Source organism: Marmota marmota, unplaced genomic scaffold (assembly GCF_001458135.2).
Source record: "Marmota marmota marmota unplaced genomic scaffold, marMar, whole genome shotgun sequence".
Lineage (NCBI taxonomy): Eukaryota > Metazoa > Chordata > Mammalia > Rodentia > Sciuridae > Marmota > Marmota marmota.
The window spans coordinates 14343327-14351520 of NW_026000185.1; the positions used below are offsets into that span (position 1 = coordinate 14343327).

Here is an 8194-nt window from a genome sequence, read left to right on the forward strand (position 1 = left end):
CTGAACTTTAGACACATCATTATTCACTATCAGGATATCGGTTCCTAAAAGGTGTTTCTTAATTAAAAAAATAATTTTCAAGCCTTTGCAGAGTTAAAGTCATTATGCTTTTAAAAAATCATCTACTCTGATTTTGTTACTTTGTGTTTTACCTTTTTATTGTGAAAAAATTGAAATGCATGAAAATAAAGAGAATGGTGTAATACACCATCAAGTGTCATCCTCCTGTTTCAATTATTAATGTTTTGCAATTCTTGCTTCATCCATTTCCACTTTACCAAGGGCCACCATATTCATCTGCCTTCCTCACCGCCTTTTCTCTTCCCTTCTTCCCTTCTTTCTTGGTGTGAACTTTTTAAAAGCAAATCCTGACATCATATTCAATTTTTAGGCCAGTTTCATCCATTTCTTTATGAAATGAGAGGTAGTCAACATTCCCTCTTCCTTCACCCTCTCCTTCCCTGGCTCTTATTACTCATGCACAATTTCTTCTTTGTCAGGGTTTACAACATTCATATTTTGATTGCAACCTTAATTCTGCCATTCCTTAGTTTTAGATCTATACAGTCTTTAAATAATTCAGTGCTCAGAATCACGTCTTTTAACAGGAACATTTCAGAGTTCTTTGTTTTGACTAATTCTTTAGTTGGCTGATTTGATTTTTTTTTTCAATAAGAGGCTTATGGCTGCTCACTTCTCTCAGTCTTTACACGTTTGAGAATTCTGTCTGCTGCTGTTATATTTTAACAGAGATTTGGCTGAGAGTAATATTCATGTCACATTTTCTTTCTGAATTTTACATAATTCATTCTGTTTTGTTGCATTTTAAGTTATGAGCAGAAGTTGAGGCCTGTCAAATATTTTTCTTTTGACTCTTTTTTAAAATCTAGTTGCCTGATGAAATCTATTTTAACCTGAAAAATCTTATAATTTAATTAAGTTGTCTTTTTGGCCAATTATTCTGTATCAGTTTTTCTTAGAATGCAGCAAACCCCTATAATTTATAGAAGTAGTTCTTCATTTTAGGAAAAGTTTTTGCATTTATCTCTTTGTATATAGTGTCTGTTGTAATTATTGTGTTTGCAACTTTAGGAATTAACATTTTTTTCATTTCCATATTGACCATAGTCTGTTTCACTATTTTTATCATTTTCTTCTATAGCATGTATAATTATATCAAACTTTTCCCCTAAGCCATTTATTAGAAGCCTAACTTTGTACATTTTATTTCTCGCTGGATATAGTTTACTTAACAGTATTATTTGATTCTCACGTTCTTTGATTCTTCAGTTCCTCTTTTATCATTCCTTACAAAATTTTCTGTGCTTTATTGAAACATAATTCACATACCATGTAATTGAACTCTTTCAAATATAGAATTCAATGGTTTACTAAAAGTTTCTGTATGTGGGGTATGATAAATATCCAAAGAGTTGTGAGATAATGACCATAATACATGTTAGAATTCTTCACCGCATCAAAAAGAAACCTCATAATTCTCAGCCATCAATGGAGTTTTGAGATGAAAGTTGAGTTTCTGCTTCTACTGGCAGGTGGATCTGCATAAACTATAGGTCTGGGTAGCTGACAAATGTGGGGCACGCCCTCTAGTGTCGCAGCAGACCCCAGGGGCTCACCATCAATTTCTTCTTCCTTGATTCTTGTCTTGTGAATTTGAAGAATGAAATCCACAGACCAGGATGAGCAAGTGTTTGAGAGAAGAAATTATTGAGGAAAAGAAACAGAATTCTGGCAGGAGAAAGAGGGATATGATAGCACCCTTTTGCATCCCAAATGTGCTAGGCTAGAGGTTTATATAGCACTTGGATTACTGCTATTGGTCCAAACTTCCACTAATTAGGGTTTGAAAAAACTACCAATCCTATTGGTCCAAACTTATGCTAATTAGGGTTTGGAAATGTACTACCCATTATCGGTCAATTCGTGAGTCCCAACTCTCATTCAAATCTGCCCCACTTCCATGTTCTTGTGGCAAGTCAGGAAGCAGGAGTTGAGGTCGTGGGATGAGAGTTGAGCCTCAGCCCCGCCAGGCAATGTCGGGCTCCAGGCAGCTGGCCCACCTGTTCTTGCCTTGGGCCAGTAGGCTGGCCTAGAGGCTTTGCCTCTGGGAAGCCATGTCACTATCCTCTGCTGCCCTGCACTAGACAACCACTTCATCTACTTTCGGTCCTTATAGATTTACCTGTTCTGCACATTTAATATAAATAGATCACACAGCATGTGCTCTTTTTGTGACTGGATTCTTTCACTTATCATAATGTTTTTAAGGTTCATCCAAGTTGTAGCATATATACAACACTTCACTACTTGAAATTGCCAAGCAGTACTCTATTATATGGATATATCTTATTTAACCATTTATCAGTTGGTGGACATTTGGATTCTGTTTAATTTTGAGAAAATGCCAAGTGCTCTTTTCCAAGATTGCTGCACCACTTTAAATCCCCATTATAGTATGAGAGATTTCCAGTTTTCCTATGTCCTCACCAACACTTGTTTTCCATCTTTTTATTATACCCATCCTAGCTGCTGTGAAGTAGTATCTCATTTTAGTTTTAATTTGAACTTTCCTGATAGCTAATAATGTTGAGCATCTTGCCATGTGTTTATTGGCCCCTTGTATGTCTTCCTTGGAGAATTGTCAATTCAGGTACTTTGCCCATTTTCAAGTTGGGTTATTTGTCTTTTGAAGTTGAAGTACTTCTTTATATAGTTTACATACGAATCCCTCATAAGATACAGAATTTGATATAAAAATCACCCAATTCTTGATTATCTTTTTATTTGAAATTGTCCTTTGAAATACAAAAGTTCCTAATTTTGATGGTGTCTGGTTTGTCTATTTTTTTCTTTTTTGATGTTGATTTTAGTGTCCTAAGAAATCACTGCCTAATTCAAAGTTGCAAAAATTTGCATCTGTTTACTTCTAAGAATTGCATAGCTTTAACCCTTAGATATATGCCTTTGGTATATTTTGAGTACATTTTTGGTTTTGGTGTGAAGTAGAGGTCCAAATTCATTCCTTTACATGTGTAATTCAGTTGTTCTAGCATCCTTTGTTGAAAAGATTATTCTTTTCCCATTTAATTACCTAGGTAGCATTGTCAAAATTTAAGTCAAATAAATATGAAGGTTTTTTAACTTTCAATTTTATCCAGTTAATCTGCATACCTATTTTTTTTATCAGTATCCCATACTAGTCAACAGGAAATATTTTCTGTTTCTTGGGTTATATTTTCTTTTATTCTTAAATTATGTTTTAATTATAACTATATATAAAAGTGGGTTCATTCTGACATATTCACATGTGCACATAATATGCTCCATTTCTTTCCCTAGTACCTCCCCTTTCCCTTTCCTTCTCTTTCCCCCTACTCCCTTCCTCAATTCTATTGGTCTTTGGGTTATTTTTTCTATTAGACATTCTCTCTGTCTCTTTCATTTGCACAAATGCCATACCTTTCTTACTTGGATATAATCAGGTAAATTCTTCCTATGTTTACCCAACAATATCTGGGACAAGATTATCTTAGCTATTTCTTCGCCACAGTTCAAGCACCAGCATGTGGCTTTCTTTTCCCTAGCCTCAGGCTGCAAGGATTGAGTAAAAAGAGTTGCTATTCCTGGGACATTTGGGCTCTTCATTCTTTCTCTGAAATTTGGTCAACTTCCCTAAACCGTGAACCCATCTCACCCCATCCTAGCTAGCAACATGTGCTCCACTCCTGTGGGATTGAACTCTCATCCCCATCCAGCCCACGATTCTGCAAGATGCAAATCGTAGTAGTTTTTCTGGCCCCACTGAGGTGCTACAGCATCATGCAGGGGCTTCTGTGATTGAGGGTTCTCTCAGATCTCTTGTAGCTGCCCATCACCGTCACAGCACAGTTCTCTGTCCTCCATGTTGGTGATTGCCAGTGAGAACAATCCACCTGTTTTCCTTTCTACAATACCATTAGCAGTTCATTGAGGTGGCAGGTTCTGAACTGAGAGATGCATCATACACCAGTTTTTTTTTCTCTCTGTCCATAATTTATTTGCTTATTTCTGGGGAATTTTTAGGATCGATTTGTTGTCAATTCAATTAGGTATAAAAGAAGGGAGCTTCTGTTATTCTACGTCACTCTGCAGCTTTACCTAGAAGTCAATCTGGTACACTTTTAGAAAGCAATCTGGCACTACACTTACAGAGCTAAAAATGTCCTCTACTCTAAGACAGAAATCCCGTTTCCGGAGATTTATCACAAGGAAACAATTCACAATGAAAATAATCTGTATACATGAGTATTCAACACCATCTGTGATGGCAAAGAAATAACTTACATGTTCTACATTGGGAGATCAGTAAAAATTTGTCTTATGAGATGGATGGAATGTTTTTCAGTCATTAAAATGAACATTACAAAAACTAACATTAACATAGAAAATGTTTTTAAGAAGCAATGTCAGATAAACATGGGTATATGCCATTATGGCAATGATATAAGAAGATGAAAGCAGGTTAATAAACAACAAAGTATTTTTGAGAACCGAAATAGGGTAGTAGGAACAAAATATACTTTTCAATTATTTTTCTTTGATAAAATAATTTTTACAAGAAAAAAAGGGACTCTAAAAGCATGAATCAATGAAGCACTTTCCCCCTTCCTTGATGATATTGAGCTGGAGCTAATTTGTGGCTTGATTCAGTAACATTTAGGACAAAGAAAATATTTAAATTAACTATGGCAAGTGGATTTACCAGCCATGTGACCTTGGCCAAGTTTACCATTTGCACATCTGTAAAATGGGACTGATATATGTAGAATTTAGAAAATCACTATGGAGAGTGAATAAAATATATGTGTCAAGCATTTATCATAGCTCCAGGCACACAGAGAGGCAACTGGTAACATTTAGCTCTAGGTCTCTTTAGTTCTCATCAGAATAATGGTTCTTGTTTTCTCTGCATTGTGTTTGTAACTCTGGACTAGTTCAAGTACAAGGGTGGGAAGGGGAGAAGAAGGAAGAGTAGAAATCCTAAAAGATAAATGATTTCTATTATCTCCTTCACCCCAGCTCTTTTATCCTCGCCTCTACTTGGAGAATGAGGCAAACTTTTCGATTGAGACATAAAAGACTTTTCAGAGGTCAATTGGTGAATAAAGAGAAAAATAAATCTCTGGTTGACCAACAAGGATCCATGACAGATGATACAATCCAACCTTGAGAGAGTCCCCCAAGCTGCTGGCTTTCCTTGGTGCATACTCCCCACTGCAGTTTTTCCATCATTTACCCCACAAGACTCCTGCATCATGAAAAGCTCAGAAAACAACATCCCATGAAATTAGGGAAGGCTTTCCTGACTCTCACATTTAAAATTTAACCATAGGCCCTTGTGGAAAAGCTAAAAAAAAAATGAGAGAGAGAGAGAGAGAGAGAGAGAGAGAGAGAGAGAGAGAGATATTTTAAGAATTTAACAATGGGGCTGGGGTTATAGCTCAGTGGTAAAGCACTTGCCTAGCACATGTGAGGCACTGGGTTTGATTTTCAGCATCACATATAAATAAATAAAATAAAAATAAAGGTCCAATGACAACTAAGAAAATATTTTCAAAAAGTTTAACAATGATTTAGGAAAGTGCAATCAAAGCCACACACAGGAGGTCATATATTAATTAATTCCATGTAGATGAAATATCTAGAAAAGACAAATCTATACAGAGGCTGGGACTAACAAAGGATCTGCAGTTAATTTAAAGTAGTCATGAAGGGTTTTACTGGGGCTTTCCAAACATTCTAAACCTGGATTATAGAGCAATGGGTACACAGCTGGGTAAAGTTACTAAAAATCATTGATTTGTAGACTTAAGTGGGTGGGTTTTATGGTATGTAAAATATAGCTCAATAAAGCTGTTACGTAAAGAGATTGCATTCTCAGCCCTGTAAAGCAGATCTTTTGAGTCAAGTGGGTTCTGGTTAGGAGCTTCCCAATTTCTCACTAAAATACTTGCAATAGGAGAAAAAAGAAGAACGATGTTATTATAAACAAAAACTGAAAAGAATCTGGGCAGAATCTCCTCTAAGTAGAAAGCAGAAGAGCTGGGTTGAGAAAATGCTATGGTTTGGATGAATGTCCCCCTGAGAACCGTGTGCTGAAGGCTTGGTCCTTAGTTCTTGGCCTTATTGGTTGGTGATGGAACCATCAGGAGGCAGTGCCTTCTGGGAGGAAGTTAGGCAATGCTCTTGAAGGGCCCCAGTGCTCCTTTTACTTACTCTTTGCTTCCTACTGCCATGAATGAGCAGCTTTGCTCTATCATGACCTCCCTGCCCTGATGGTGTACTTTAGCACAGGCCCCAAAGCAATGGAGCCCACTGACTATGGATTGAAAATTCTAAAATCTTGAACCAAAATAAAACTTTTCTTTTTTAAAAAAAAACTTTATTATTTCAGGTATTTGTTAAGTAATGGAAAGCTAACACAGAAATCAGTCAAGGAATTGTATGAAGAAAGACCCGAGAGGGGCTGGCATTGTCGCTCAGTGGTAGAGCACTTGCCTGCCAAGTGTGAGACACTGGGTTCAATCCTAGCACCACACAAAAATGAATAAAGGCATTGAGTCCACACACAATTAAAAAATATTAAAAACAAAGAGAAAAAGTCATAAGAGTCCACTGGGTCTTTCCCCCATGGCTGCCCCAAATGCAGAGGAACAGGTAACATATACACAGAAAATTAGGCAGCTGTTCATCTGCATGCCAGCTACTATTCTGGAAGAACTGTCTCTTCACACTCCTTTCCCCCCATTATTAGGCCATAACAATAATATATAATGCTTAATATATAATAAAATATATATAATGCATAATAATAATGCATGCTGGAAATTATGGGTTTTTTTTTAATGCTACTTCAGTTGAGTAAGGTATGGAAGAAGGTGATGCAGTCCTCACAGTAGACAAGACATGTTAGAGGGGGAAGGTTACCTAGAAATTGAGTGGGAGCTATGCATGTCACTGCAAGAGAGAAGAAAAGATGTCATCACAAAGTGGGCCATGAGTAGGGTCAAGGGCAATTCAAGCACCATCTTTGTAGACAGAGAGCACAGACTGATCCTGAAGGATGGAGAAAACAAAAGAAAACAAACAAACGAAAAATGTAACCAGTGAAAAACTATTGCATTACAAAGGAACATAATATGGAAATTAGCCTGGAGAGTTATCTGTTTAAACTTGCTTAATGTGGAACTGGAAACTAGTTTTGGGAAACTGTTTGATATTTTCAATAAGGTGCAAAAAAATAAAATAAACACCCCAAAAACATCATTTCTTATGAAATAGGAGGAAAAAAAGCCATCAGGAAAAAATAGGTTGAAATGAAATGGCAAGATGAGAAAAAATGAGATGGATGATCTAAGAGTGATGATGATGATTCTGGGAAGATGGCGGCGAGGGGAGTGCATTGCCCCCGTGTGCTGCTTCACTGTGTGGGAGTATGACAAGTCAGGACGGCTAAAGGATATCTTGTTAGGAATTTCCAGCAATAGTGGGGTGCTCCGGAACCTGGAGGAAGGATTTCCATCGCACGAGGATCGGCTACGGGGACTCAAACGCGAGAGGTTTGTCGCACGGAGGGTAACACTGTTTATTCAGCAAACCGCCCCGTGGCTAGAGTTTGCAGCGCGCGCTGGGATAGAGACACAGGGTTACAGCGCTGCAGTTTCTGCCAGCCGCGCAAGCACCGTACTCAGGGCTGAATTCTGGGTTCGAGACGGGGGAAGGAAGCGGTCCATCTAGGTTCTCCACACCGGTCAGACCACAGAGGAGGCCAGCAGCCACCATGTTGGTAAACTGACGTCACCTTCACTGTTTTCGACTGACCGCAGCTCATTCAGCCATAGATCAGGTAATTTCAGGCTGCAATTCTCCTGCGGCTTGCAGACAGATTGCTAGGGTTCAGCGCCTGGGTGCTTCTTAGAACCTGAGCTTATCGGAGCGAACACCGAGCGCGGGGCGGCCGAGTTCCGGCTCCCGGAACCGTCCCGGATCCGCCCTGGCCCAGGGCCGCGGAAACTGCTTCTCGGTCCGGGTCCTGCTGAGGGCCGGTCAGGACTCACCCCTTGCTTTGGTTGCCCGGCAAGGGGAACGAAATGCTGCCATTCGCATAGGATACCAACATGGCAGAGATCTGATG

At 38.5% G+C, this 8194-nt stretch overlaps 1 protein-coding gene across 5 annotated transcripts in view; it reads right to left on the reverse strand.

Moving 5' to 3' along the window:
• Dnah3 (dynein axonemal heavy chain 3) overlaps positions 1–8194 on the reverse strand; it is a 166242-nt gene that overhangs the window by 59723 nt on the left and 98325 nt on the right. The window lies entirely within an intron of this gene.